The 12,965-nt window shown below is 44.7% G+C and overlaps 1 protein-coding gene across 1 annotated transcript in view; it reads right to left on the bottom strand.

Annotated features, from left to right (window-relative positions):
* The window catches only part of LOC144106776 (glycine receptor subunit alpha-2-like), a 98,970-nt gene extending 87,151 nt beyond the window's left edge, over positions 1-11,819 (bottom strand). The window contains exon 1 of the mRNA XM_077639711.1: positions 11,351-11,819. The gene's annotated coding sequence lies outside the window, so the exon portion shown is untranslated. The remainder of the gene's footprint in view (positions 1-11,350) is intronic.
* Between the last annotated feature and the right edge of the window lie 1,146 nt (positions 11,820-12,965).

The raw sequence follows: 12,965 nt of genomic DNA on the forward strand, positions 1-12,965 counted from the left end.
ATTGCACTACGAATGTAGTAGAAATCAAGGGCAACAGTATAGTTCGGTTTATTGTTTTATGGTTTTAACGTAAAATAGTGACACAGGCTATGAGGGACGCCGTAGTGAACAGCTCGGGATAGTTTGAATATCATGAGATTCGGCAGCGTACAGTAACCTCGCAAGTACATGGCCTCTACTATTTCGACTCCATCGTAACGTGACTGTCGCGGCTGAGATAGAAACCACGTCTTCCGGGTCACGAGCTTATAGCGTCAAAACCATTGAGCCACCGTGGCGGCAGCAATGAAGTATGAAAAACATGCTCCGCCAGACGGCTACTGAATTCGTAGGCTACTGGATTAGAAACATTATTAGCACGAACAGAATGACAACTCTAGAGAGGTACATGAAAAACATTGATGGCTGCTTGATTCTACGTGTACAGTCTTTGTAAAAGGTATGCAGCCCAAGTGGTGTGCTTTTGAGCCCTGCAGCGCGACTCCTCTTGCATACACAGGGACTCTACACTGGCGAAGGCGGGAAAAACTCATGTCCTCGACCCTACCAAGCTTAGCACTGTCAAATGTGCTAAAGATATCCGCTACAGGGCTTGGATGCAAACTCCTTAGCCTGTATATTTTTGACATAGAGTGTACATTCGATAGAAGGTGAAACCAATATATGGTACTTTGAACACAAATATTCGCCTGCACCCACACGGCTTTCATGTCCCCGAAAAATAGTATAGGCGGCTTAGGTAACCACCGCCGGTTTTATTATCCCGCCAGCAGCAATTACTTGCATTTTTTCTCTTTGTTGCGTCCATATCTTCTCAATATTCAGTCCAGAGAAGAGCACGCCCAGGAAACGCAGCGATTCATTAGGTGACCCCTGCCATATGATCTTTCCCTCTCATATTGTTTTCTCCGCTTTTTTATAAACTGAGTACCTATTACAGCAATAGCGGTTAAGCTGTTTTTCGGTCGCACGGCGTAGTCGTTGTGGGCGTCATGGCATGAAGCAGTGCAAGAGCAATGGACAGAAGGATAGAGTGATGATTTTTTTATCCGTGCGATAAAAAATCAATACTACCAAGAAACACACAGGCCACACGACAAGCGCTGGCCTGCCGCTGGCCTGTCGTATTGAAATAAGAGGTGTAGTGCATCTCGCGGACTGACTGGAACACTCTCGAAATTTCTTACGCCATGCAAAAAAACAACAGGTGCAGCGTGCCGCGCTGACTGGCTCTCCGTCAGCCGTTGCCATCATACACCTGTCGCGCCAGACGTCCACCTGTCATGGATGGATGAGCGACCCTGAATGGCAGTGCACGACGCTCGTTAGCACACAGACGCATGGCCGTGTGTGATGCGCCCTTTCACCCCTACCCCCTTCCCGTCAACATTCTCACTCTAATCCCTAACTAAAAATGACTGAACGCGCCCGCTGGCATTACCATTTCTCAGTACTGCAGCCGTCGCTGGTATTGCTTTTGCCATTAGGCTAAACGTGCGGTGAACTTTATTCTGTGTGCACGTGTTCATATACTTCAGGGCCATAAAAACAAATTTTGAGTTGCGCGTTTTCTTCTTTCAAATGATGCGGTACGCATTAAAATACATGGTTCACTGCGTGATAGTCGGCAACGAGCACTAAAAATTTTATTAAATGACTTATTTATGGTGATTTGGTAGCACTTTTATAAGCCGAACGACGCTTGTGAACCGTTGGAAGTTCGTAGGTTACCTGGCGCAAAAAAAAAACAACAGCAATATAACCTTTGACGCCCAGTTTCAATGCACTGCAACGATTATGCTTATCTTCTTTAAGAGCTGAAATGACAAAGAACCGTGCGAAAATGAAAGCATTGCAAGAAAAGCATTTTGTCCAAATGGCTTTGGTTGACCACTCCAAAGCAAGACTAAAAAGTCAGCAAAACGAAACATGTCTTCTTTTTGATATATAAAAAAATTACATGTTACAGTACTTTAAAAAGTGCGCTGGTCTATAAACACTAATCTACCAGATGGCTACAAAACAATGAACGCTACATCTACACAACCGAATCGCAACTAATGCTTTGGGTGCTCCCCTCATGCGAAAATAACTAAGCTTATAAAGAAAAGCAGCGCGTTTAGTACCAGAAAAAGAGGTAGTCGAGGCAATTGATAAATATAAACCAGATTCTTAATAAGTGTCTCTTCATTTCGCATAAAGAGAAAGAGATAAAAAGAAAGAGGAGAGGCACGGATGTTAACCAGGTGGATGTTCCGGTTGGCTACCCGGTACTGGGGAAGGGGAATGAAGGGATTGAAAAGGGAAGTGAAGAAGAGCCAAGGAGCACCGTCACCATGTCACCCAAGCCAGTCGTTCTCAGGCAAGGTTCTATTAGGCGCTCTAAATATGCTCGCTCGTATGCATAAGCAGAGCATTCTACCAGAATGTAATGCACTGTTCAACTAAGTCACTGTTGTCAATATCAGGACCTTGGTTATGGACTCTATGCAGAAGTCTAGATTTTAGGCGTAGGTCAAAAGAATGAAGAAATGCGTAACGATAAGACGGCAAGCTACACGGACAAGCCTTCTCTTCTTAAGAGTATTTTTTTTCGCCATTTGACACGCGTCTTATTTTGTATTAAAATCCTTCTGTTTTTCGGTCCTGAAGACGGTTCATCTCATTTTCGTTGCATAAGATGCTATAGCGTGCAGGAATCTATCGGAGAAATATGCAGTAGCCTGTGACGCTCGCCATGCGATGTAGATATCCAATATCAAGAAGGACAGGGAGACTAGATTTTTACTAGTGCAAAAGACCTTCTCCGCTGCGTGAACCTCGAGCAAGATCTTGTGTTGTTTGTGGGTTTGTGGAAAAGATCTCGTTATCTTTGTGACTTGAGCTAAGTGAAGTAAATAAATTAGGATAAATCAAACAAATACTCCTGTGACTCGGATTTGAACCCGCGGCGGCGCAAACAGATCAGCTTCGCTAGCCAATACACTTGACTGTAGCCGCCTTTTTTCTTTATTACTAGGCTATCGCCGCAGCCGATTACGCCTCGTGCTAGCAACGCACTCTGCGCGGTGTGCATTGCATATCGTCATCTCATCAGCTTATATCTGCGGAGCGAAGGCACAGACGGGAAATTCTTTGTCTTCATCGTCGTCTTTATCGTCCATGCAATTCTGCTTTCGCCCGTTTAAAAAAATTACGCAGAAAATCTGAGTCATTCTTCATATTTTCTAAACAGCGTTGAGATTCACCGTAGAGCTGCTTTAAGGTCTGAGGATATCGGCCATTGACAAGCTGCTCAGAGCTGGATATAAGGACTGCTTCTTTGACATCGTACAGCTCTCGTTCAAACGTCGTCTGCTGAAGGCGACAAGAAAGAAGGAGGGCACGCAGAACCCACAGGAAAAACTTTCTGCGGACAACGGGCCGTCGGTGCGAATTTCAGTGTCTTGAGAGTACATTTTCCAACTAATATAAAAGAGAGAGAGCTCTTTAATGAAAAACAGAGATTTTAGCCAGCGTGAATATTTGCTGGCATGCTAATCTCCGCTAGGCAGCAGATAGCTCATATAGCTCATAGCGACCTCGTGTCGCAGACACAGGTATGAGGATCCTTGCGTATAGCTGTGTAGACGGGAGCCCATTCTAGATGGAGGCACTCCGGAAGATAAACTATAGCATGCAAAAAAATGGACTGTACGTCTAAATACGACATTTAGACAAATGGAAACGCATGTTCAGAAAGTTTATTACAAATTTCCAGGGTTAGCAGGCAGCCCCGCCTATCTTTTGACACCATTTGTCTACGTCTTACAAAATAATAGCCCAACGAACCATAAATGCAGGCTAGCATTGTGACACTACAAATTATTTATGAGGCATGCTTCGTCGGTCTCTAATCTTTAACAAAGTTACGAATGGAAATTATCTGCTTATACAGTCAGCCTTGCAAAACGAACCAGAGAAAACCGCAGTACATTACAAAGCTTAATATCACCGACTGGCCGCATTCCATCAAAACAGCGCCATTATAGATTTAGATACAGCTAAAGAACGAACTGGTTGATGCTTCTCAAAGGATATGCTCCAGCCAGTGGCGGCGGCCGGTTTTCACGACGCCGCAGCTATTAAGATCAGGACGCGGTTTCTCCCTTTTCATCTGCCACTCCCTGCAGTGTAACGATACCAGGTCAAGGGGGATTAACCGACATCATTTGAATTTGCGTGTGCCATTAGCTGGCGGGCCTTTTTCGAGAGGCATATGCTGCTTCTTTCTTGATCTGCATCCGATTATAGAAACTTCGGATGCAGACCCTCAAACGTCCCACTAATCCCTCCCCATCAAACCACCTTACCCGCGTCGGCATTTTTCTCTGCCCGCAAAGTGGATCCGAAAGGGATTCCGCGTGCGAATTAGACAGGACAGAGATTCGCACCTCAAAGCGCTCTTTGTTTTAAGAGCGTTAACTCTTACTACTTTTGTTTGTCAAGGACGCGCTTGTCTGCAATGAAGGTCAGACTGAGCAGAACAGTAACCACGTGACTAATTTACATGAAGCCCAAAGTATGTGTGGGATTTACGACAACGACCTTTCCGCCCTCATATTGTGCATTCCGGGAATCTTGAGACAGCCATAAAGGACGAACTGTTTGTCGCAGAGGTTTTTACCAGATATAGTGAAGGTAGCTGTAAATCGCATTAGTTGTGCAAAATCTACAGGGTAGATGGCGCTGCTTGTGTCTTAGAAGGTCCCTTTTTGGGGAGTTGGCATTTTTATATGTGCAATGTCAACTCACACACTTCGCTATGTTGCTACATATCAAAATGGTACGCAGAAGACTCAAAATTCTTCAACTCCAACGCTGAAACACAAGTGACAGCCGAAGTTATACACCATCACTGAACTAGCATCACAATGAGCGCGGACAGCAAGAGCGTTTTCTTGGCTTCGCAACTGCATGCTGTGAAGACATATCTACGCACAGCTAACCAACTGCCTGCACCAGAACCCACACCTTCACAGCCTTCTGGAACGAGTCCCGGGTCAGAAAGCATTACAACGAAACGAACCGGCTCGTTCTCTCGCTGACAACATGCCTTAGGACCCGCCGCTGTGGCTCAGCGGTTAAGGCGCTCGGCTACAGAGCAGGAGTACCAGAGTTCGCACCCGACCGCGGCGGAAACGTTTCGATGGAGGCGAAACGCAAAGGCGCCCGTGTACTGTGCGATGTCAGTGCACGTTAAAGTTCCCCAGGTGGTCGAAATTATTCGGAGCCCTCCACTATGGCACCTCTTTCCTCCTTTCTTCTTTCTCTCCCTCCTTTATGACATCACTTACGGCGCGGTTCGGGTGTCCTTCGAGATGTGAGACAATTGTTGCGCCATTTCTTTTCCTCAAAATCGAATTTTTATTTTTTCGCGCCTTCGTGCAGCCCTTCTCTTTGTTCAGAACATTACAACTTCAAGATTTAGCATGCTATGCACCGCAAGTACCTGCAAAGAGGCACAAGGAACTTAAATAGTCACGCCCCCTTCTTCTACCTCACCCTCGCCATGAATCTACTTACACCATACAAGCACAGACTAACTCTCTATCATTATACCACTAGAACGCCCGAACATGCTCAATCTACATGACCATCTCCGCTGTCAGGTATGCGGTGATTTCCCTGGCAACATAGACATATATTGTCCTGCCCACGCGCCACTCAGTCACCGCACTATCTCCAATGCAAATTCTCTAACCCCCCCCCCCCCCCCCCGGCTTCTACTTTCGCAATTCTTAAGAGAGCCGCTCCTTCACTTACAATCTGCCCTATACTATGGCAGCTTCTTGCGGCCAACACCTCCCACGAGTTAGGGACCCATCTCACTGCGCCGAACTGCGGTCGGAACGAGCGCCTTGAGTAGCGAGCTAGACCTGGTAGTGGAATAAAGTATTTTCTCTCTTCTCATAAAAACTTTCACATATTGTGCTTAAACCACTGACAATTTCGCTGACCCTCTCCCCCGAACCCGGCGGCAAAATATATGGGTAGTCCCTTACATATTAAAGAATTTTCATCCCTTTAATATGCGGGGCATTACACGTCAGCAGACCGGATCACTAAAGGCGGTTGTACCCAATAGGTGGCAGGCAGGCAGGCAGTATTTACGACGGGAATACTTAATTCTTGCGAAAGTCAAGAAAGAAACACTCCTTTCGTACAGACTATTTCTTCTCCTCTCTCTCGTCGTCATTGTTAAATAAAAGAGATACGAGATTCAACCATGCTTGTTTTGCAGTGATCGTCCCTAAACCTGCCAGGCTGGAATTTAGGTTAGATGCGCCTAGCTTTTGATTGTGGACCTTCGCTAGGCCTTATGAAATCGATAATATATAGCGTAATCTTGTAGGCGCGTAACAATGGTATAGGTTTGCTCTCTACGAAGGCTTCTGCCGGTTGGTCTCATAGCGCAGAGTTGCCGAAAGATATATATCGCTCCTTGTGTCTTGCCTCTTTGTGCACATCGTAGTTCTCTTAATGCAGAACATAGGTGTTTTTTGGGAAAAAAATATTCGAGCGTCTCGCCCTTCCACCAGCGAAAAGAAAAAGGTCTAGTGCCAAGCCTAATCAGATCAAACGACTTCACGAGGCACCTTTTTAATGGCCAGCAGACAATTCTGCATTGCCCGTGTTGTGTATATAATAATAATATCTGGGAATAGTGACATCAGTTTTGTCACAAAAACCATAACACCAACACCACTCCTACTAATATCACTACTACTACAACTACTACTTCTTGTACAACTACAACTACTTCAACCACAACTACTCATATTACTGCAACAACTTCTACTATTTGAACCATTACTACCACAGCTACGACTACTCGTACCCAGAGACTCTGGACAAGCACATCTTTGACGGGCAGGCGTCTTTTAACGCAGTTTTTTTATATAACATAAGATTGCACTATAACCATCACTATATCCCTTTTGCTGCCCTCGGCGAGTTTTCTTTTTTTTGTTGCTGTTCGCCTTTTTGCTTTCACAAAAAAGTTCAACATTGGTTTTCTATGGCAGTTTTCCCTACTCGATGCGAGTGACGGACAAAATTTAAAAGAAGGATGTTGCTAGGAATCGAAAGAATAGACCATTACCTTCGATATTTACATAACAGTGCCTTACAATGTTCCACAGCTGCCTTACAATTAAAATTAATGTTCGAGAGTCCTGGACTTGTACTACCTAACTACTACAACGGCGAAAACAAATAGTTCGTGCATTCATGACGAACTCTCTGACAAACGTATCAGTGAAATTTTTCGCTGTATGAACTAGCCCGCGAAACGTTCTGTTGGGCAGAGCATTCAAATTACAGAGAGTGAAATGTTATGAAAATCGTGACCTTGAGATTTCTGCAAACAAAATTTTTATTTTTAACTCCCTCAGGCATTCAAGTTACTGGAATGAATTAATACATAAAATTCGAGACCAAGTAACGTCCTCATGGGGACAAAAGAGCTTTAAAGGTCTTGAAGACTTTTTGCTACCTTTACATTGCCTTCTTTCTAGTATAATCACGTTGAAAGACTGCACAAAATCCAAAGGAGACACTTACACCAGAGCATTTGAAGAGGCATATAGCCAAACAGAACAGCTTGAAACAATATTAAATATTTTTAGTACGAAAGTATTACTTCAAGGTGCTCAACCGGCTTGTGTGAAGCTCGACCATGAGGGTGACCTTGGGCAGACCATAAATAAATACTGCCACGACGGGGATTCGAACCGGCGGCGGTGCGAAGAGATTAGCTTCGCTGGACACTGCACAAGAGCACTAGGCTATCACCGCAGGCAATCACGCCCTGTGTTTAACTGCCACACACTCTCGCGCTGCGCATTGCGTATCTTCTTCTTCATGAAATAATACTGCTATCGAACTAATAGTCGCACTTTGACCCATGTGGTGGTAGTACCAGGAAGATGTGCGCTGCAAGCGTTGGCGTGGAAAACGTTGTCGCGAGAACACTAGACTGCAGCAATAAACAGCATTGCTGACAAAACGCGGCAGTGGTGCATAGGGCAAACGCGTACATTGGGTAAACTGGCATTGACGACGAAAAAGTTGAAGACGTGCATAACTAGCTCCCTGGGTCACTGGACACCTCAACCGCGCTTTCAGGTACGTGGCGGTGGTGTCCACCTGCAAAAACTGTGCTTTCGCACAATATTTCACGTTTAGCAATGCTGAACTGCCAGCTTAATGTTTTTGGCAAAGGCAGGAAATCGGATGCCTCGGGAACTGAAACGAGATGATTTAAACCAAGCTCAAGACTCGGCGCAGTAAGCGGACTCAGTTTTTTTTTATGTCCCAGTGTAAAATGAGATATATATAAAGATACGTCATCGTTTCAACCAAGAAAACATGAAATCAACCGAAACTTCTATAAATCATCAATGTTTAGTCTCTAGGCAATAGCGGTATAGTACAGACATTTCTGCTCGCTTTCAAACTAAATTCGGCATGTACCAATTCTAGCACAAAGGTATCAGACAACACAAATGACAATAAACAATTGAGGTAGCAGGACTCTCCTGTATTCATTATTTCTGTACGTTTTCTTCCATCTTTTCGCACTACAACGAAAATCCACCCATTCCTGCCGACCCGTGTAGCAGTCCTCTTCTAATTTGCTTGGCCATCCCGGAAAAGTTCTCGCAAAGATCAGCTCAAAGACATTTTCTCCTCAACAACTACTTTGCAGAAATGTGTGTTTATACCACAGGGATTACGAAGCACCGTAAAAAAGGCAGCCCCTCTAAAGCAATATGGGAAACGGCTGTGCAGTGGTGGACAGGCTAATTAACCGTTTCGTATTTCCTTAATCCCCCTTTAGCGCTTACAGATCAAGCCGAACGCTGGTTGGTAAAAAGCAACCCCTACTCAGAAATTAGCATCCCTAACGTACAAGTAGGGTACTTATTCCACTGTTCGCGGTTAGAGTACGCGCATATCGCGAAACATCCTGCAGGAAGAAAGTAATGCCACGAATGGGTTTTCTGATAGAAGTGCAGGAAAAATGTTAACCCAATCACTCTTTAACAATAACCGAAAAATTTCAGTTTTTACGTATAATTAAATTACTCCATATCCCTCCACAAAAGAACCCAACACGCTCAATTCTTTTATCCGTATAGAAACACACCCGAAAAAAAATCGATTTTGCGTAAACAAAGACCGCCAAATGTGCCCTGTCTCCCCTCCCCTTACGCTTTTGAGAACTTAAAATTTCAAAGTGAATGGCTCCAATTATTATGTGTCATTACAGACAAGCTTTTTTCCTACCTGGAAAGTAAAAAGCAAACAAGGTGAATTTCGTAGCCAAGTAACCTAAAAAAAAACAAGCATTGCCTAAATTATTTGTCTTCCCAGGGATTATATCTGCATAGCGCGCAAACCATCTAGTCCAAACAGGAAGCTTCGAGAGGGGGCTCGAGAAATAAGGCGCCCTACAACTGTCGTCATGCATACGGAGAGATAATTGCAGCGATGTTCGCAGTCCACCGCGCTCCGAATACGTCTAGCGAGCAGCGAAGCGGAGGGCCTTAGATTGCGATAATTATTTGACCTTGTTTTTAAACACTCGCACTCATTAGAAGTTCCGGCAATATTTCGATTGCGGAACCTGCTCCCCAGAGCGTGTTCTGAAGGGTTTTGGGTATTAAACAGGTTATATCCTGTCAAAGTTTCAGTTACAGAAGCCTTCGAAGTTAAAGATGACGCAACATGTTGGTTCTTTTTAAGCACCAAAAAAAAATACTTTCCTTTCTACGACCGTATCTCTATCGTTTTTTTTAAGTGCATTTATATTTCGCATCGACTAAACCTCCAAAAAAATAAATATATTTTCCCGATATTTTCTCGTGTCGAAAACTCAGTATTTCCTAGGCCCTTTAATACGCTAGCATTAGGTGTCTCGTCTGAGAGAAAAAAAATGTGGCGTTGGTAATAATAATAACAATAATAATAATAATTGGTTTTTGGGGAAAGGAAATGGCGCAGTATCTGTCTCATATATCGTTGGACACCTGAACCGCGCCGTAAGGGAAGGGATAAAGGAGGGAGTGAAAGAAGAAAGGAAGAAGGAGGTTCCGTAGTGGAGGGCTCCGGAATAATTTCGACCACCTGGGGATCTTTAACGTGCACTGACATCGCACAGCACACGGGCGCCTTAGCGTTTTTCCTCCATAAAAACGCAGCCGCCGCGGTCGGGTTCGTTGGTCACAAAACTCCTAATACCGAAAGTGACGTCACAAGGCCAAAAGTGACAATACAAGGTTCGATGTATCTTCACTGCGTCCGTAACGCCACCTCGAGACATATTTTCGGAAAATTCTAACCACCAGCTATAAGATCAGAAGAGATGTCTGGCCTCATCAGAAGAAAGACGTGGACCCCTAGAGACGTGTAGTTGTCTACAAACCCAACCAACGCAAAACTTCATATAAAGACATCATCAGCTGTTAAACCAATCCCATTGCCAACAGATAATATAGCTAGGCGTACGTGTGCATTGTTTTTTTTTCCTTTATACGCGTTTGCTTTTCCCTCAGAATTGACAGCATTTTTCTGCCGGCAAGCTTGAAAAACATCGCCTTAATTATTTATTGTAATGTTTCTTCCTCTTTCTTTTCAGAAGCCTTCTCTTCAAGCTGATACTCGACCGTTTACGTCCAGGCTCAGAATTTATGTTCGCCCTACTGTGTGTGCTTTTTGTATTCTTTCTTATTTCACCTTATTTCCTTCCAATCCCCCTACCAAACATAATTCAATCGCCGAAAGTTTTAGTGCGGTCAATGTGGCGCACACTTATTCGGTGGCAAAAATTTGAAGAGCAATAGTCGATAATTTCCTTTTATAGCAATGTCTGCAAACTTCTTATTAATTCTGCTGCAAAAACATCAAGCGGCTTTCTTTTCGGAGTGCGCAAGTGTATGCACTAACTGCCCTTGAAGTATTGAGTACTTTTTTTAGCGTTCCCTGCCTTTTAGCTAAGACTAGTGGAAAGAGTCAGATAAAATTTTAAAAGCAAAATCGTCTTTCTCCGCTTTAAAATACTCATCTGAGATTCAACAGATTAGTCAAAAAATTATGCTAATACAAAGCGAAGTAAAAGTTCTACTCAGAGCAGTGCAACCAAACACCTGTGGAGCTGCCATTGCTTTTGAGTCAACTATAGGCCATTGTGCCGCGCCTTGAAACTCAACACACAGTTCTGCAACTTATTACCCATAGCCACTAATAGAAACGAAAGGACGTAGCATATAATTTTCCTTAAGAATTCACATCTATGAAATCTTACCTTTAGAAAGTGGTAATACCGGTGGAGTGCAAGTTTGAAGTGCTTTCAGGGCGTCCCGCTGTATCCCACGAGATAGATAACTGCCACCATTCGTTCGGTAGATGCAGTGTTCACTCAATGCCAAACACGACGACAACAGCGTAGGGCATTCAACCGAAGGAGGTCCGAAGAAGGTTTCAGGCAGGACGCGAGAGCTGCAGGAACGGGCTCATAAGACGAAAGAAGGGAAGGAACGCTGACCACAAACGTACAAATATGACGAGACCACGATGCTTTACGACGGTGTAAGGTGTCGGGCTAAGCGCATCCCGAGAATGACATCAATGACTGTCACAAGGAGAAACGCGCATAGGACAGAGAGAGCGGAGTATCTACCACGCTAAGCAGAGGACAGGTTGCTTTACGTAAGGTACGAGAGCAGCGCGAGGTGCGATGACTGTCGGCAGGTCCGCGAGCGAGCGCACTGACTGCGCGCCCGGCAGCCGAACGGGAGTCTCATCCTTTCCCCCTCGCTTTCCATCTCCCTTTCATTCCTCCCTCTCCTTTCTTTCCCCAGCTTCTTTTCCTTTCTCTCTGTTGTGCTACTCCCGATTCTACGACAGCTCCCTCCTCCCTTCCCTTTTAGTCCGCGCGCAAGCCGGCAGAGGTCGCCACACACCAGCGAGTCCGCGAGGCACGCGAGCGGGTATCGTTTCGTGTGCGTTTTTATGGAGGCAAAACGCTAAGGCGCCCGTGTGCTGTGCGATGTCAGTGCCCGTTAAGGATCCCCAGGTGGTCGAAATTATTCCGGAGCACTCCACTACGGCACCTCTTTCTTCCTTTCTTCTTTCACCCCCTCCTTCATCCCTTCCCTTACGGCGCTGTTCAGGTGTCCAACGATGTATGAGACAGATACTGCGCCATTTCCTTCCCCAAAAACCAATTATTATTATTATTATTATTATTATTATTATTATTATTATTATTATTATTATTATTATTATTATTATTATTATTATTATTATTATTATTATTATTATTATTATGTGCTCGCATTGATTTTTTTTCATTCGTCTGCGAAGTTTAGGCGATAGCCTCCGAAACCAAAGCGGTGATTACGAACGCGCCTTACGATAACCTGTTCAGGAGGCTGTGAGAGGAAGACACTAGACTTCGCTGACCTTTCGTTGCCGTCGAGAAAAGACTGCAATGCTCGAAGTTGGCGCTGGACACACCTGTTTCGTAGGTGGCGCAGCGTGGCTACAACCTCTGACAGCTGCAGGGCACCACTGAATGAAGTTTTCAAAAGTGCCGCTACAGCTTTGTAATTACAGCTTTCAGGGTGCACCTTTCAGCCTTCAGTGCCGCTTTCAGTCTACAAGTACAGGTTCGAAAAGGACACGGAAGCGCGTAGCGCTACGGTTTACCCTTTGCTATGTGTCTCGATGAGGCCGTCATCCACGGCTGGGTGCTCTCCGGTCGTCTACTCTCCAAAACTTGTCATGGGGAGAAAGAGTCACATTTCATGAATATGATGATGTAACAGGCAGTGAGACATTGCCAGGAAACGAGGAGAACAGCAGATTAAATAGCATTGCTGCTGACGTAAGCGCTACTGAGCTGAGCAGCACTGCTG

The sequence above is a fragment of the Amblyomma americanum genome, chromosome 10, assembly GCF_052857255.1.
Source record: "Amblyomma americanum isolate KBUSLIRL-KWMA chromosome 10, ASM5285725v1, whole genome shotgun sequence".
Lineage (NCBI taxonomy): Eukaryota > Metazoa > Arthropoda > Arachnida > Ixodida > Ixodidae > Amblyomma > Amblyomma americanum.